We start from the raw sequence: 18,289 nt of genomic DNA on the forward strand, positions 1-18,289 counted from the left end.
GAAGTCCCAAGAGTTCATTTTTGCTTTTGTTTCCTTTGCCTTTGGAAACGTGTTTTGAAAGAAGTTGCTGTGGCTGATGTCGAAGAGGTTACTGTCTATGTTCTCCTCTAGGATTCTGATGGGTTCCTCCCTCATGTTGAGGTCTTTTATCCATTTCAAGTTTATCTTTGTGTGATGTCAGAGAATGGTCGAGTTTCATTCTTCTGCATGTGGCTGTCCAATTTTCCCAGCACCATTATTGAAGAGACTTTTTTCCACTGTATATTTTAAGTTGTTTTTTCTTTGGTTTTTTGTTTGTTTTTAGTTTTTGTTTTTGCTACTGAATTCTGGAGTTCTGTATATCTATTTGGGTTATTAACCCTTTATCAAATGCATGGTTTGCAAATATCATCTTCCATTCTGTAGGTTGCCTTTTCACTCTGTTTATTGTTTCCTTTGCTATGCAAAAGCTTTTTAGCTTGATGTACTCCCAGTGTCTATTTTCCCTTTTGTAGCCTGTGCTTTTGGTGTCATAAACAAGAAATCATTTCCAAGACCAGTGTCAGGGAGCTTTTATTCCATGTGTTTTTTTTTTTTTTCTAGTAGTTCTACAGTGTCAGGTCTTACATTTAAGTCTTTTAACCATTTTGAGTTGGTTTTTATAGATGGTATAAGCTAAGAGTCCAATTTCATTTTTCCATTTTCCCATCACCTTTTAGTGAGGAGATAACCCTTTCTCTGCTGTGTGTTCTTGGCACTCTCATGGAAAATCAGTTGACCCTAAAGTGTGTGGCTTCATTTTCTGGGCTTTGTATTCTGTCCATTCGTCTTAGGTCTATTTTACTGTCTGTATCATACTGTTGTAACTGTGGTAGCTTTGTAATATGTTTTGAAATGAAGGGCGATGCCTCCAGCTTTGCTCTTTATTTATAGCTTGGGCTATTCTGGGTCTTTCATGGTTCAACACATATTTTAGGATTGTTTTTCTGTTTCTGTAAAGAATGCCACTGAGTGTGTTTTGTTGCTTTGTTTTTACAGTTCACAGGGAATCTTTGATCACATTGGGTAGTATGGAAAATTACGATGTTCTTCCAATCAATGAACATAAAATATCTTTCCATTTACCTTCATCAGTGTTTTGTGATTCTCAGTGTACCAAACATTCATTTCCCGGCTAGGTTTATTCCTAAGTAGTGTATTCTTTTTTCTCACTAGGGTGTATGCAGTTGTTGAGCTAATTTCCTTTTGGGAGAGTTCATTGTGTATAGAATTGAAACTGGCTTTTGTATGTTGGTTTTGTATCATGAAATTTTGAATTTGCTTATCAGTCTTAACAGGTTTTGAGTCTTTAGTTTTCCATACGTTGATCTTGTCATCTGCAATCAGAGATAATTTTACCTCTTCCTTTCCACTTTGGATGCCTTTTCTTTTTCTTGTCCAATTGCTCTGTCAAGGACTTCCAGGACTTCCAGGACTGTGTTGAATAGAAGAAGTAAAGGTGTGCATCTTTGCCTGTACTAGAACTAGAGGAAAATATTTTGGTAACCACTGGTCATGATGTTAGCTGTGGGCTTTTAATATCTGCCTTTGATTGAGTTTTTTAGTGTTTTTATCATTAATGGATGCTGAATTGTTGTGAAATGCTTTTTCTGCATCTATTGAGATGATCATGTGCTTTTTAAATGTTTCATTTTGTTACTGTGGTGCACTGCGGTGACTGTTCTTGTTGAACCATCTGTGCACCCCAGGGTTAAATCCCACTTGGTTATGGTGTGTAATCATTTTAATATGCTATTAGATTTGGTTTTTGAGTACTGAGGATTTTTGCATTTGTAGTTGCTGCCTCCTGATGGGGCACAGGAGACAAATGAGGCACAAACAAGTCAGCTGCAAGAGAAAGGGAGCAGGGGACAACAGCAGAAAAGACTGTCTCCCCAAACAACTCTCTAGTCTCATATTTATTGGAAAGTTGGTAACAACCTACAAAGAAGCTGAAGTAGGTTACACACTGACCATGAGTCTTGCAGATAAATAAGAAGAGAGGCAAAATATGTCTGGTCCTGTAGCCCGTGACCTAGAGTGAGCAAGCCCAAACAGAAGGATCATCTGAAGGGCTGCGGGTGCTCTCCAGGGAAGGGGAGATAATGGGAGAATGAAGCAGGCGGCGTTCCGGCATGAGCGGGCCGGGCATCCCGAGTTGCTCGGCTTCAAGGACGTCTATTGTCCTCTGCCCCAGAGGCCTGTTGCCAGTGCGTGTGTTTCTTAAGGCTGTATCTAAGCACGCTTAGTGACTAGTATAATTTCTTATGGGGATATATATATATACATATATATATATATATATATAGCATAAATTAGCAGTTTATCCCTTTTTATTGCCAAATATACTCTATTGTATGGATATATCACATTTTTTTGTTTTTTTTAAAATTATTTTTATTAACATATAATGAATTATTTGCCCCAGGGGTACAGGTCTGTGAATCATCAGGCTTACACATTTTACAGCACTCATCATAGTACATACCCGCCCTAATGTCCATCGCCCAACCACCCTCTCCCTACCCCCCAACCTGCAGCAACCCTCAATTTGTTTCCTGAGATTAAGAGTATCTAGGGTTTTTCTTCCTCCCCAGTTCCATCTTGTTTCATTTTTTCCTTCCTTACCCCCCACGATGCCCCTGCCCTGCCTCTCCACGTCCTCATATCAGAGAGATCATATGATAATTGTCTTTGTCTGATTGACTTATTTCGCTCAGCATAATACCCTCTAGTTCATCCCCATAGTTGCAAATGGCAAGATTCCATTTCTTTTGAGGGCCGCATAGTATTCTATTGTATGTACACACCACATCTGCATACGTTATACTTTAAGCAGTACATTGTTCCGAGGGACGGTTACATTTCCCCCTTTTCATTTGTGTAGAAGTAGGAAAGTCGATTATGCAACTTCTCAATCCATTAGTTGTCAGAAGGACTTTTGCATGCATCTGAGGACTAAGAATACAAAGATTGTAGCAATACAAAGAATTATCATTCCACCAATAATGCCAGGACCAGTTGGTCTAATCCAAGTAAAGAGGTTTAGATCACTCAGAACATCGTGAATCCTCCGTGCAGAACTCACTCCTAGAACTGACGGTAATGATGAGCGAGTAATGCCTTGAATAGTATCTTGAAGCTGTTTAATATCCAAAGTCAAGTTATCACCATAACGACTGGTAATACGATGGTGAGTCTTGCTCCACGATATTTCTGATTCGTTACAGAATCAGTCTGGAAGAGACATTCCAGTAGAGCCTAGGTTTTATGTGTTGGATCATCTCCTGCATGTGTCCCGGCAGATTCTAGATCAGAGATTCTTCCATCTGATCTGTGATCTGTGACTGTCAGTTCCAGGCCTTGCTGGCATTCTCGTGCCACTTTTGTACACATTGTGTGATTTGTGCAGTCTGGTGCCAGGCCATTCCAGCAGTGGCAGCCGTAGCAGTAATGGGTTAATCCCTAGGATGGCCGCTACAGGCAGCCCAAGAAACCTTCTTGTTCCATGGACCCAGTCCTTCAGAACTGCCAGAAGTGTGTGCGTGTCTGGAGAGCTCCCCAAGCACGGGGGTGTCTCACTGGGAGCTAGATGCCTGTCTTCTTCCAGCTCTGAGAATGACACACGTGTCTGTGTAAACATTCTCATCCATGGAGGTGAACATTTTACATTTATGACAGTTTATTTCTCTAATGTTACGATCAAAAGTCATTTTTCCAGTAACAAAGACATAGGGATCTCTAACACGGGCTCTTACCCATTCTTGTCTCACCAGGGGAAAGGTGAGTGTGTGATTGCACTGAGGAGTGTAAGAGCCTCCAAATTCTTCAGTGATTTAAAGCAGCCGTGACCTTCTGTAAACTCTTTTGTCTTTTTTTAAAATTAATTTATTTATTTTCAGCATAACAGTATTCATTATTTTTTCACCACACCCAGTGCTCCATGCAATCCATGCCCTCTATAATACCCACCACCTTTTGTCTTTTATGATAGTCAGCAAAAGGGGATGGTGCCCAAAGTCCCCGCCCCTGCCAGACCAGAGACGCATTTCCCCAAGTAGAGGTTTGTGGCAAGGTATGGTGATCAAAAAATTGCCATTTTAACTTCCGGTGAAAGGAGCAAGGTGTCCCAGTGCAGTTGGTGACTGCCATCCCCTTAGGGGACCAGTCCCGTATGTTTCCAGAGGAATCATTAATAATGACACTGGGGTAGAAGCTCAACCCCTCCCATGAGGGGTGAATTCCCCCATCAGACCACATCTGCGTCTGCATTTGGGAATAGGGTGCTGCTGTGCTATAGCAAGGACCCCAATATTCACTGGCTTGGAACCCTCTGGTGGAGATGATTTAGTCAGATGATTATCAGTGGGAAAGTCCACCGAGCATCTTCAATCGTCAGGGATGGGATGACTGGAATGATTGCTGATACGTATGGGTCTATTTTGATCTCCCAAGGTAAGGTTCTGTTCGTGCCCTCCTCTTGGGGCACTAACAGCAGTCTGGGATCCAGTATTCCAGCTCCCACACCGAGGCATTCTGGTAAATTGGTGTTGTATCTTCTCCCCACTCCCTGGGAGCACGGGAGGGCTGGGTGCACACGCCCAGTAAGTGCCGTTACCGACGTGTACATGACACCCGGGAAGAGGTCCAGCGACCCCGATGAGGGCTGGCACAGTACATCATATGTGGGAACAGCAGCAGTCTCGATGTGCTGTAAAACACACACTGTATATAAAGAGTCAGATAACAGATAAATGCAGAAGAAACATTCTGAAACAATGTAATAACTGCCATTAATTCTGATCTCTGTGCTGAGAGATGGATAGTAGATATGACTTTCGAGGTAGGACCATAATAATAGGCTTCACCTTTTTTTAAAAAATTATTTTTTATTTATTTTCGGCATAACAGTATTCATTATTTTTTCACCACACCTAGTGCTCCATGTAATCCGTGCCCTCTATAATACACACCACCTGGTACTCCAACCTTCCACCCACCCACCAATTCAAACCCCTCAGATTGTTTTTTAGAGTCCATAGTCTCTCATGGTTCACCTCCCCTTCCAATTTCCCCCAACTCCCTTCTCCTAACCCCCCATGTCCTCCATGCTATTTGTTATGCTCCACAAATAAGTGAAACCATATGATAACTGACTCTCTCTGCTTGACTGATTTCACTCAGCATAATCTCTTCCAGTCCCGTCCATGTTGCTACAAAAGTTGGGTATTCGTCTTTTCTGATGGAGGCATAATACTCCATAGTGTATATGGACCACATCTTCCTTATCCATTCGTCCATTGAAGGGCATCTTGGTTCTTTCCACAGTTTGGCGACCGTGGCCATTGCTGCTATAAACATTGGGGTACAGGCTTCACCTTTGATGGAGCCTTCAGAAAAGTAAGTAGGGGCATCTGTTACTGGATTTTTAGAAGTAATTTTAGGAAGGACAAAAGCAGTATATTTTAAAAAGGAAACAACAGGTAAAGAGGGATAATGAGAAGAAGTGTTTCCAGTAAAGCCACTAAGGGCAATTTGCCAATTTGAATTATTCTGGAATGCTGTTTCAATTTGTGTTTTCTTTAAAGGCAGAATTACAACCTTTGGATCATATCCCTGTATCTGGGGAGTTCTTTTTCTTCCTAACTGAAGAATGCTGCCAATATGGGCTATGTAAGTAGTGAGTGTTTTAACAGTATTATTTGGAATAAAAATCCATTCTACGATTAGTTCTTTTTGTGTAATTAATCCAGTGGGTATATGTGGGGTCTGAAAAATAAGATCTAATGGTATCTTAGGTTGGATCCTATCCATTTGCATTGATTGAATCTGAGTTTCAAAAAAATGTAATTCTTTCAAGGCGTCCTTCGATAGGCTCTAGGGCTATTGAAATTCGGATCTGCCTTCAGAGAGGGAAATAGATGCTGCAAAGCATAAGGGGGAATTCCAATTTTAGGTCTCACCCAATTAATATCTCCCAGTAATTTCTGCAGATCATTTAAAGTTGCAATCCTGTCTTTACGGATCTGAACTTTCTGTGGCTTAATTGGGGTCCTGCCCATAATGAACCCTAAATATGAACCCATAAATATGAGAAGGGAGAGGTGGTTTGTATTTTTTCCAGGGCTATAATTAGTTTGTATTTTTCAAATTGTAACTGAAGCATTTTAAATGCATCCCACAATTGTATGTTATCGGGGCGGCACATGACACATCATCCATATAATGGATAAGATAAATTCATGGAAATTGCTCTCTGACTGGCCACATACAACTGATGGATAGTGGGGCTATGTAACATTCCCTGTTAAAACTCTCCTTTGATATCATTTGGCTGGTGCTTTTAAATTCACGCTGGGAACTGTGAAAGCAAAGCGGGGATGGTCTTCCTCAGCAAGTGGTGTGGAGAAAAGCAGTCCTGCGAGTCTACGGTGATCACCGGCGGATCGCGTGGGCCTAGATTAGGCAAAGGCATTCTGGGTTGGAGAGACCCCAGGAGTGGGATAACACAATTAACCATGTGCAGCTCTAAGTCTCCCCTTTCCTAATTTTTTAAAAGATTTTTATTTATTTATTTGACAGACCACAAGTAGGCAGAGAAAGAAAGGGAAGCAGGCTCCCTGCTGAGCAGAGGGATTGATGTGGGGCTCAATCCCAGGACCCTGAGACCATGACCCCAGCCAAAGGCAGAGGCTTAACCCACTGAGTCCCCCAGGTGCCCCCTCCTGATCTTTTCCTTAATAGCAAAGACAGGTGAGTTCCAAGGTCTGTGAGATCCTCAGTATCCCCCCCAGCCCCCCTAACCACCCCCCCGCCCCCACTTTCTTATCTGCTCTTCGACCAAGGTTTGTACAGAAAGTAGTTTCTCTTGTGTTAAGGGCCACCGCTCCACCCAAAGAGGCCTGTCAGTGTTCCATTTAATGTAACGGGCTTAGGAACAGTGGCCCAGTGGAAAATCTGGGACTGCTCCTTCGGGGGAAGGCCTGACCAGAGACGTCTCACCCCGAAGGGTAATGGGCGAGCCTACGATCCCTGCTGCAGAAAGCCCTCCTGACCCTGGCCCCTTCTCGGGGAAGACTGCCGGGGCTCTGATGCACGTTGCTGGCTTGTCCCAGTCCCGTAATAGTAATAAAACCCGAATTATAAGGCCATTTTTTGGGCCAATTTGATGAGCTTATAATGGAGACATCAGTTCTGGTATCAATCAGACCTGAAAATTCCTTTCCTTGTATTTAATGTGACAAACTGCTCTATCTTGATAGATTTTCTCAGTCAAATATGCCCCAGTTTTTCCAACGCTCCCAAACCCATTTGCTTGTTTTAAAATTGACCCTGTAGGGGCACCTGGGTGGCTCAGTGTGTTAAAGCCTCTGCCTTTGGCTCAGGTTGTGATCTCAGGGTCTTGGGATCAAGTCCCGCATTGGGCTCTCTGCTCAGCAGGGAGCCTGCTTTCCCCTCCCTCTGCCTGCTTCTCTGCCTACTTGTGATCTCTGTCTGTCAAATAAATTTTTTTAAAAAAATTGACCCTGGAGATCAGGTAAAAGTGGCAATGGGGCGATGAAGTCTCCTTTTTGAAAACAGCATGGAGCCGCAGTACTTACCAGCGCTGAAGTCTCACCGCCGTAATCCGAATCAGTGGCACCAGTGTGGACCGGTACTCCCTTTGAAGGAAGGCCAGATCGCCCCAAAAGTAACCCAGTGGTTCCCTTTGGTAAAAACCAAACACATTAGTTGGAATTTTAGTGGGAAGCTTAGCAGGCATTAAGAGATGACCTTGGGGAATGGGGAAACCTCGTCCAGCACTACCAGGCGTAGTGTGTAATAAATTGGAAAACAGTACATTAGTCTGAAAGCTGGGTGTTAAGAGAGAATTGGCCCCCTTGTTTTTCGGGGCTGAGGGCTTATCCTGAAGTAAGTTCCCCTGAAGGGGGATCCATCCTTGTAAAATCTGGAATGGCATTGATTTGCCCAGTGGTTTCCTTTTTTACATTTGGGACAGAGACCTGGTGACTTATTTCTTGCCTTTCGTGGAGGGAGTTTTCCTTTTTGACTACATTGAGCCTCCATGCCCTGTATGCCCACAGCCAAAACACTGTCCTTTAACTTTTCCTGTGGTCAGAGCAGCCATTGCTTGAGCCAACAAATCAGTGTTATAGGTCTCTGTCCCCACTCCTTGGCATAGCTTAATAGAATCTGTGCGCATTCTCCTGCCTTTAAAGGGTGCTATCGGTTTCTTACGAACAGTGTTGGCATTTTCATATGCCAACAGCTGAAGACTAGTATCAGCAGCTTTGAGATGATTTACCTGTATTTTATTTTAAGATTTTATTTATTTATTTGACGGACAGAGATCACAAGTAGGCAGAGAGGCAGGCAGAGAGAGGGGGAAGCAGGCTCCCAGCCAAGCAGAGAGCCCAATGCAGGGCTCAATCCCAGGACCCTGAGATCATGACCTGAGCTGAAGGCAGAGGCTTAACCCACTGAGCCACCCAGGCGCCCCTTTCCCTGCCTTTTAATAGCTTCTTGTAATCTTGCGATAAATTCAGTATAGGGTCCTTTTGGACCCTGTACCACCTTTTGGAGAGAAGAGCAGTTCTCTCCTTGGGATTCTGTTCTCTCCCAGGCTCTCAGGTGACACCGCCAGAGCTACCCATGGCCTGATCATTTGTTTGGACCTGGTCTGCATCAGCCTGCGACCCCGCGCCTGAGAGCTGCTCCAGGGAAACAGGAACGTTATTAGCTCCGTCCAGGGCAGCTGCTGTTTCTGCACGGTCTTGCCAGCGTGTTTTAAACTGCAAGAACTCACTCGAAGATGAACTGTCTTTGCCAGTAATGACCAACAGTGGGAGTTAAGTCGGCTGCTGTCTGTGATGCCTGGAATGATTCCCGTTGTGAAAGGAGACTTAGCGCCATAATTATGCGCTGCCTGTTTTAGTTCCTTCAGTCGTTTGAAGGTTAATGGCTCATGTATGGCCTTGTAGATACCATTAGGGTTGTTGGGATCACGTCCTGGAGCAACCTGTTCTCGAATAGTGGCCGGGAATTAAAGTGAAAGGCATCTGGGTGTCCCGCTAGCGGCGCTTCAACGAGGCCTCCCCAAAGGGCCGCCGGTGCTGGCTGCTTGCCCTCTTCACTGAGCGGTGCCTTCTCACAGGATGGCCGAGCCGGTGGCGGGACGCAGCAACAACTGTCCCCTCCGTTTGCTCTGCTGTTGGAGGAGCGGGAGGAAATTCCTCCTTTGTACATTCCTTATGATGACTTCAGTAATTTCCTTTTTCTCTGGGCTGGCATGTTCAGGCTCCTCGATAGCGTCTCCGGAACACCCATCGTCACACTCAGGACCGGGGTGTGTGAAGGCTCCAGGGCGGAGCGAGGGAGGGTCCGGGGGGACCGTGCGGTAACCAGAATCGGCTTCCTTACAGCAGCCAGAGTCTGAACTCAGGACCTCATGTCCCTGATGTGGGGAACCAGGAGCAGTGTTCTTCTTGAATTCCTTTCAAAAGCTCCCAAAGTTGGCCCTCGCTGGCTTTTGCTCAAAAGTCATCTCAACAGGGACACCTGGGTGGCTCAGTGGGTTAAGCATCTGCCTTCGGCTCAGGTCATGATCTCAGGGTCCTGGGATTGAGCCCTGCATTAGCATGGAGCCTGCTTCTCTCTCTCCCTCTGCCTGCTTGTGCATACTCTCTCTCTCTGACAAATAAAAAAAAACTCTAAAAAAAAAAGTTATCTCCACAAACATACGTAAGGGCGATATTCATCTGTGTTCTTTGTATGTATTTTGAAATTACTTTTATTAGCCTCCAACATGTCATTTGCCCCAGGGGCACAGGTCTGTGAGCGGTTGGGCTGACACACTTGCTCCCTAGATGGGCCGCACCCTGCGAGGAGGCTGCAGCTCTCCAGTGGGAAGAAGGCGCCGCCGTGCGAAACCTGCACTGGGGCTTCCTGTCCCGTTTCTTCTCTCATCCCTGCTCTGGCATCACGTGCCACCTCCAGATGGCTCGGGAGAAGGATGAGGTACAAACCAGTCAGCTCCAAGAGAGAGGGAGCAGGGGACGATAGCAGAAAAGACTGTCACCCTGAACAACTCCTCAGTCTCATCATTTTTTTTTTAAGATTTTATAATTTTTAAAAATTTGATTTTTTTGTATTCCAAAATTCATTGTTTATACACCACACCCAGCACTCCATGCAATCTGTATCCTCCTGAATACCCACCACCAAGTTCAGCCAACCTCCCATCCCCCCACCCCTCCAAAACCCTCAGATTGTTTCTCAGAGTCCACAGTCTCTCATGGTTTGTCTCCCTGCTCCGATTTCCCCCAAATCACTTCTCCTCTCCTTCTCCCAATGTCCTCCATGTTATTCCTTATGCTCCACAAGTAATTGAAGCCATATGATAATTGTCTCTCTCTGCTTGACTTATTTCAGTCAGCATCATCTCCTCCAGTCCCGTCCATGTTGATACAAAACTTGGATATTCATCCTTGCTGATGGAGGCATAATACTCCATTGTATATGTGGACCACATCTTCCTGATCCATTCGTCCGCTGAAGGGCATCTTGGCTCTTTCCACAGTTTGGTGACTGTGGCCATTGCTGCTATGAACATTGGGGTACAGATGGCCCATCTTTTCACTATATCTGTATCTTTGGGGTAAATACCCAGGAGTGCAAAGGCAGGGTCATAGGGAAGCTCTACTTTTAATTTCTCGAGGAATCTCCACACTGTTTTCCAAAGAGGCTGCACCAACTTGCATTCCCACCAACAGTGTAAGAGGGTTCCCCTTTCTCCACATCCTCTCCAACACACGTTTCCTGTCTTGTTAATTTTGGCCTCAGGCTCATATTTATTGGAAAGTTGGTAACAACCAACAAAGAAGCCGGAATAGGTTACACACTGACCATGAGTCTTGCAGATAAGTAAGCAGAAAGGCAAAATACATCTGGTCGCGTAGCCCATGACCTAGAGTGAGCAAGCCCAAACAGGATCGTCTGATGAGCCACGGGTGCTCTCCGGGGAAGGGGAGGTAATGGGAGAATGAAGCAGGCGGCGTTCTGGCCTGAGCGGGCTGGGCGTTCCCAGCTGCTCCGTGTCAAGGACGTTTGTCGTCCTCTCCCCCGAGCCCTGTTGCCAGTGCGTGTGTTTCTTAAGGCTGCATCTAAGCACACTTGGTAACTAATATAATTTCTCATGGGGTATATTTTAAGCAATACATTGTTCTGAGGGACGGTTACAGTAGTCATGAGCGATACTGGCTTGAAGCTTTCTTTGCCTGTAATGTTTCTGTTTGGCTCTGGTATTGGGGTGATGCTGGCATCATGAAATGAGTACTGAAATATTTCCTCTTTTATGTTTTGGGTGTGCAGGAAAGACTGCATGGATCCTTCTTTGAATGTTCGGTAGAATTCATCCATGAAGCCACTTGGTCCTGGGGTTCTCTTTGTTGGGAAATTTCAGTTACTGATTCAATCTCTTCACTGGTGGTTTGGCTCTGCAAATGTTCTCTTTCTTTCTTGAGTCAGTCTTGGTAGGTTATGTTTTAGGAATTTATCCATTTCTGCTAGGTTACCCAGTTTGTTGGCATTTAATCACCAGAGTTGCCTAGGATCCTTTCTATATCTGAGGCATCTGTTGCAATGTCTCCTTTTCATTTCTTTTTTTTTATTTTATTTGGGAGAGCACAAGCAGGGAGAGCTGCAGAGGAAGAGGTAAAAGCAGACTCTCTGCTGAGCAGGGAGCCCAACATGGGGCTCGATCCCTGGACTCTGGGATCATGACCTGATCATGATCGACAGAGCCACCCAGGCGCCCCTTTTCTTTTTCATTTCTGATTTTGAGTCTTCTCTCATTTTCGTAGTCAAAGGATATGCTATTTTATCTTTTCAAAAAGAACACTAAGAAGGGTTCTGTGGGGGTTTTTTTCTATTTTTTTCCTTTTCTTTATTTGATTTCTGCTGATTTTAATTTCCTTCTACTAACTTTGAGCTTAGTTTGTTCTATTCTTTCTAGTTTTTTTTAAGTGTAAAGTTAATTTTATAATTACCTTTTAATGTAGGCATTTATCACTACAAACTTCTTAATGCTTTTCTAATTATGTTCCACTTGCCACTACACAGTACCTCATTAATTTTTGATGTAGCGTTCAATGATCCATTAGTTGAGTATAACACCCAGTGCTCCATGTAACACGTGCTCTCCTTAATACCCTCCTGCATGCTCCCTCCCCTCTGAAACCCTCCGGATTATTTCCCGGAGTCCAGAGTCTCTCATGGTTCTTCTCCCTCTCTGATTTCTCCCTCTTTGGATTTCCCTCCCTTCCCCTACAACCCTCCATGCTATTACTTAGTTTCACTTATGACACCATATAATCATTGTCTTTCTCTGCCTGACTTATTTCACTCAGCATAATCCCTCCAGTCCCATCCATGTTGACATAAATGGTGGGTGTCTATCCCTCCTGATGGCTGAGGAATACTCCATTGTACATATGGACCACATCTCCTTTATCTATTCATCTGTTGAAGGGCATCTTGGCTCCTTCCACTGTTTGACTATTGTGGCCATTGCTGCTGTGAACATTGGGGTGCACGTGCCCCTTCTTTTCACTACATCTGTATCTTTTTAAAAAGATTTTATTTTTTAAATAGTTTTTTAAGAGATTTTATTTATCTGACAGACAGAGATTTGATTTATCTGACAGACAGAGATTTATCTGACAGAGGCAGGCGGAGAGAGAGGGGGAAGCAGGCTCCCCGCTGAGCAGAGAGCCCAATGCGGGGCTTGATACCAGGACCCTGGGATCATGACCTCAGCCAAAGGCAGAGGCTTTAACCCACTGAGCCACCCAGGCGCCCCAAAGATTTCGTTTTTAAGTAATCTCTCTACCCAACATGGGGCTCGAACTCACAACCCCAAGATCAAAGTTGCACACTCCACTGAGCCAACCAGGTGCCCTTCTTAGTGCTCCTTTTGCTGCATCCCGTAAAATTTTATTTGTCCCGAGATGTTTTTAAATTTCCTTTTGATTTCCTCTTTAGTTCAATGGTTGTTCAAGAGGGTCTTGTTTAGTTTCCATGCATTTGTGAATTCTCCAGGTTTTTTCCTGTTACTGACTTTTAGTTTTTCATCTGTTTTAAAGTTTTAATTAAATTCCAGTCAGTCAGTGCACAGTGTAATATTAGCTTCAGATGTACGATAGAGTGAGTCAACACTTCCACACCGTAGTGTTTGAATAAAGTGTCTGGCATCCTAATGCTTCTTAAGAGATTTATTTGAGAGACAGAGAACTCCCCTGAATGGGGTGAGGGCAGAGGAAGAAGAGAGAGAACCTCAGGCAGACGCCCTGCGCACGGAGCCTGATGTGGGGCTCAGTCCCGTGACCCATGAGATCATGACCTGAGCCAAAACCACGAACTAATTGCTTAACCGACTGAGCCACCCAGGCACCCTGATCTTGACCTTAAGTTTAAGACCTGCTTTCTGGCCTAAAATGAGCTCTAGCCTGGAGACTGTACCATGTGCACTTGGAAAGACTGTGTCTTCTGCTGTTGGACAGAGAGCTCTGTTCTGTTCTGTTCTGCTCCACTGACCGATGTGTATGTTTCTGTGTTTTCTGTTTCTGTGGTTTGATGACGACAGCTTTGTAATAGAGCTTGGAGTCCAGTATGTGATGTCACCAACTTTGGTTTTCTTTTTCAACATTCCTCTGGCTATTCAGGGTCTTTCTGGTTCTGTACAGATTTTGGGATGGTTTGTTCCAGCTCTGTGAAAAATGTCAATGGTGTTTTGATCGGGAATGCACTGAAAGGAGAAGTGAGTTGGGGGAAATCGGAGGGGGAGCCGAACCATGAGAGACTGTGGCCTCCGAGAAACAAACTGAGGGTTTTGGGGTGGGGATGGGTGAGCCTGGTGGTGGGTATCAGGAGGAAGTGGATCGCATGGAGCACTGAGTGTGGTGCATAAACAATGAATCTTGGAACACTGAAAAAATAAAAATAAATACTTCCATGTTAAAAAAAAAGTGTAGATTGCTGTGGGCAGCATAGACATTTTAATAATGTTTATTCTTCTGATCCATGAGCATGGGATGTTTTTCCATGTCCTTGTGTCTTCCTCCATTTCTTTCATGAAAGTGTTCTGTAGTTTCTGGAGTACAGATCCTTAACCTCTTTGGTTAGGTTTATTCCTAAGTATCTAATGGTTTTTGGTGCAATTAAGGTCGATTTCTTAATTTCTCCTTGTCCTATCTTAGTGTGTAGAAATGCAGCAGATCTCTGTGCGTTGATTTTTTTTTTTCTTTAACTATCCTGTCACATTGCTGTGGAAAGAACTGAGACGTCCATGGACAGACGAATGGATAAAGAAAAGGTGATCCATTTACACGATGGCATATCACTGAGCTGTCAGAAAGGATGGACACCCACCATTCATGTCAGTGTGGACGGGACTGGAGGGGGTTATGCTGAGCGAAATCAGTCAAGCAGAGAAAGACAATGATCATAGGGTTTCACTCACATGTGGAACATAAGAAAAGGTGCAGAGGACTGTTGGGGAAGGGACGGAAAAACTGAAAGTAAAGTCATCGGAGAGGGAGGTGACCATGAGAGATTCTTAACTATGGGGAACAAATTGAGGGTTGCTGGAGGGGACGGGGGTGGAGTCATTGGAGGATGGGCATGAAGGAGATGCGTGAGGTGATAAGCACCCAGCGTTAGAGAGAACTGCTGAACTACCGAACTCTGCATTTGAGTCTGATGTACCGTATGTTGGCTCATTGAATTTTAAAATTTTTTGCCACTTTTTTTTATTAGGTTAGTCACTGTACCGTACATCATTAGTATCTGATGCCGTGTTCTATGACTCATTGTTTGCATACAATACCCAGTGCTCCGTGCCGTCCGTGCCCTCCTGCATACCCGTCACTGGGCTCACCCCTCCCCCCTCTCCTCTGAACCCTCAGATTGTTTCCCAGAGTCCAGAGTCCCTCATGGTTCGTCTCCCTCCCATTCCTCCCGTTCAGTCTGCCCTTCCTCCCCCTACTGTCCTCCGTGCTATTCCTTGTCCTCCACTCAGGATAATTGTCTTTCTCTGCTTGACTTATTTCACTCAGCATAATCCCCTCCGGGTGAATTCAAATTTTAAAAAAAGCTCGTATGTGTCTGTTCGGTCCGTTTGGTCTGTGGTGGTGTTCAAGTCTGCTGTTCCAGTACGGATTCTTTCCACCGTACAGTACGTCATTAGTTTTTGGTGCGGTGCTCAGGGGTTCGTGGGTTGCCTGTCGAACCCAGAGCTCATCACAGCATGTGCCCTCCTCAGTGCCCATCCCCCAGAGTCCCCCTCCCCCTCCGCCCTCTCTTCTGTCACCCTGTTTGTTTCCTGGAGTCCAGAGTCTCTCCGGGTTTGTCCCCTTCTCTTGATTTCTTCCCAGTCAGTTTTCCCTCTCTTCACTACTGGTTTTTAAGATGTGCGGTTTTTTTTTTTTTTTTTAAAGCTGTGCTTATATAACGCATAAGTGGAATCAAAGTCACAATATTTCAAGGAAGAAATATCACTAGCGTCTCACTGATGATGAAGCGGCGGCTAAACCAAGGTAAGTCTCTTGTCGCACAGCGGGCGCGTTCACGGGGAGCGGGAGTCAGGCTTGCGTGCCAGGGGGGAAGCTGCTCCTCCTGATCACAGCCTCGCAGTGAAACCAGCCGCAGGGGCTGTGCCAGGTTTCCGTGTAGCTGCGGCATGTGGAGACCAACCGATGAGTGCGATCCTTGATAGCTTCCCACGTGAAGTGTGACAGAACTGACGCGCAGAGAGACGGTCACCTGTCCAGGGCTCGTTGTTCCGGAGTGACACAACCGACCTCTGCGCACTGGGACAAGTCTCAGCCCTGCCCTGAGAACTGAAATGTGCTTTTCCGGCACAACCAGAACTAAGGGCTCGTTTGTGAGATGCCACTTGCCAAAGCCGGTGGAGAAGCAGGTTCAGAGTCCCATCTGTTCTCAGTCCCTGCAGACATTTCCCCTGCGAAGGTCTGGGGGGGGTGGGCGTGTCCTCCGCCATCACTGGGGCGACACGGGACCTCACGACAGAGGGAATCCGGGTGCCCATGTTTTTCAGTAGAAAACAGTGTGACCTTTCATGCCAGGTCCTCCTGAAGTGGTTGGAAACAGTCTAGGACTTGGGAATAAAGTCTCTGAGTGCCCTGAGACAAGCAGTGGAAGTGACCGTCTTAAAGCTGCGGGTGACAGGAACATGTGAGGAACCCAGGCCTGACCCAGCTGGCACACCCGTGTCAGGTGCTGGTGTCGGGTGCTGCCGTCTCTGCCCACGAGGGTGGTCTCTCTGCAGAGCCGTGTTCTGTAACTGCTAGATCTTCTGCTCTCAGGGCTCAGCATCTCACAGGCAAAAAGAACCCCACGGGACCGTAGATTCCTGAGCTAGGTGCAGGCTGGGGAGTAATTGGGCCGTGATCGTGGGGGTTTGTGACGAAGAGGCTTTCTGCTTTCAACCTCAGTACTATGGACACTTGAGACAGGATTGTATTTTTGTTGTGGGACGCTGTCCTGAGCTTTGTGGGATGTGGAGAGCGTCCCTGCCTTTTACCCACAGGTGCCAGGAGCGGCTGCCCTTCCTCCGGTTGGGACAACTGAGAACATCTCCAGACAGGCACACTGTCCCCGGGGGATAAAATCTGAGCTGGAAGTGGCACGGCACCCCCCAGTGTCGAGCTAGGCGAGCTGGGGACCAGGGTTCTCTGTGATTGTGGTTTGGGAAGGATTTGCACAGAGGAGGAGTCTGTGCGAGTATCAGTTGGATAAGTGAGCAGCAAGGTCGGACAAAGCTCCAAGATTTTCTCTCAGCTTGTCGGAGAGATACGGTGAACTAATCCGGCTTGGGGGGCATTACGTTAAAATGCTGCATGTCACAGAAATAATGAAATTTTCTTGTCAAATGAGCTCTCGTGGGGTCTTCAATCTTGGCCATTCTGCGTTTTTTGTCACCCACAGATCGGTTTAGTCCAATGCAGTGGGTTCCAGGAAGGCTCCCGGATGGCGTCGTGGGAACAGCTTTGAGACCAGCCAGCGGACTGTGGATTTCCAGGACTCGGGAGATGCTGATGGAGTCCATGTAGCTGCCAAGCCGAGATCAAGCAGCTAAGAATTAATTACACGGGACAGATGAGGACGATTCTAGCTTCTGTGACTTTCTGTCTGAAACACTGCTGGATGTTTAATGTTTTGATCTCCAGATTCTAAAAGAGCTTTTCTTTCCCCTCTTTTAGGATGTATACAACTTTGAGCAGTTTGATACATTCTTCATTGCAAACAGCTGCGAAGCATTTATATTTTCTCCCTCCCTGATCCCTCCAGGATTTGGAAACTCCGAGTGAGTATTCTCATTTTCATGGCGACACAGTTATTTCCATACGTTCAATAAAAATCTGTTCTCCTTGGAACCGGACATCATTGGAAACCAGCTGCCTGAGGTACCAAGGCTTTGACTAGAATGTCCTATTTTTTAAAAATTTTATTTATTTATTTGATAGAGATCACAAGTAGGCAGAGAGGCAGGCAGAGAGAGGGGAGGAAGCAGACTCGCTGCCGTGCAGAGAGCCCGATGTGGGGCTCGATCCCAGGACACTGGGGTCATGACCTGAGCTGAAGGCAGAGGCTTAACCCACTGAACCACCCAGGTGCCCCTAGAATGTCCTATTTGAGAATGACATGCAGGGAATCCGGCCAGACCAGACAGGCCAAAGGAAGCTAAGCTGACTTTGAAGAGGTAAGACTACAAAGGCCGCTTGGAAAACCAGCCTCGTCATGGCTTATGGGGTTCCTGCCCTACATGTCAGGAGGGAACCTTAGGACATGTGGAGCCCTTGAGAGGAGTGTAATTCTCCCAGATCTATAGGTATTGCAGGTAAAGTCCCACAGCAAATTCTTGGCTTGGCTTCCCAGCCTCGAGAGCCTTTAAAAAATCCGTTCCGAGGGGCGCCTGAGTGGCTTAGCTGGTTAAGCATCTGCCTCCTGCTCAGTCTTGATCCCAGGGTCCTGGGAGTAAACCCCACGTCGGGCTCCCCACTCAGTGCGGAGCCTGCTTCTCCCTCTGCCCCTCCCCCATCTGTGCTTTCTCTCTCTCTCTCAGAGAAGTGAAATCTTAAACAAATATCCAATCTGAGATTCCTACGAAAACTTCTAGCAGAGCAAACCCACAAAAAGGAAAAGGAAAAAGCCCCATATGGTCGATCTCTCTTCTTGCTGCACTTACTTAAAT

At 45.7% G+C, this 18,289-nt stretch overlaps 1 long non-coding RNA gene across 1 annotated transcript; it reads left to right on the forward strand.

The window, feature by feature from the left end:
- The first annotated feature begins 15,510 nt into the window (after window positions 1-15,510).
- On the forward strand, window positions 15,511-18,289 carry LOC116579441. The gene is made up of 3 exons (XR_004281256.1): window positions 15,511-15,611; window positions 17,023-17,501; window positions 18,161-18,289. It is a non-coding gene; the product is annotated as an uncharacterized LOC116579441 (long non-coding RNA).

Source organism: Mustela erminea, chromosome 19 (assembly GCF_009829155.1).
Source record: "Mustela erminea isolate mMusErm1 chromosome 19, mMusErm1.Pri, whole genome shotgun sequence".
NCBI classification, from domain to species: domain Eukaryota; kingdom Metazoa; phylum Chordata; class Mammalia; order Carnivora; family Mustelidae; genus Mustela; species Mustela erminea.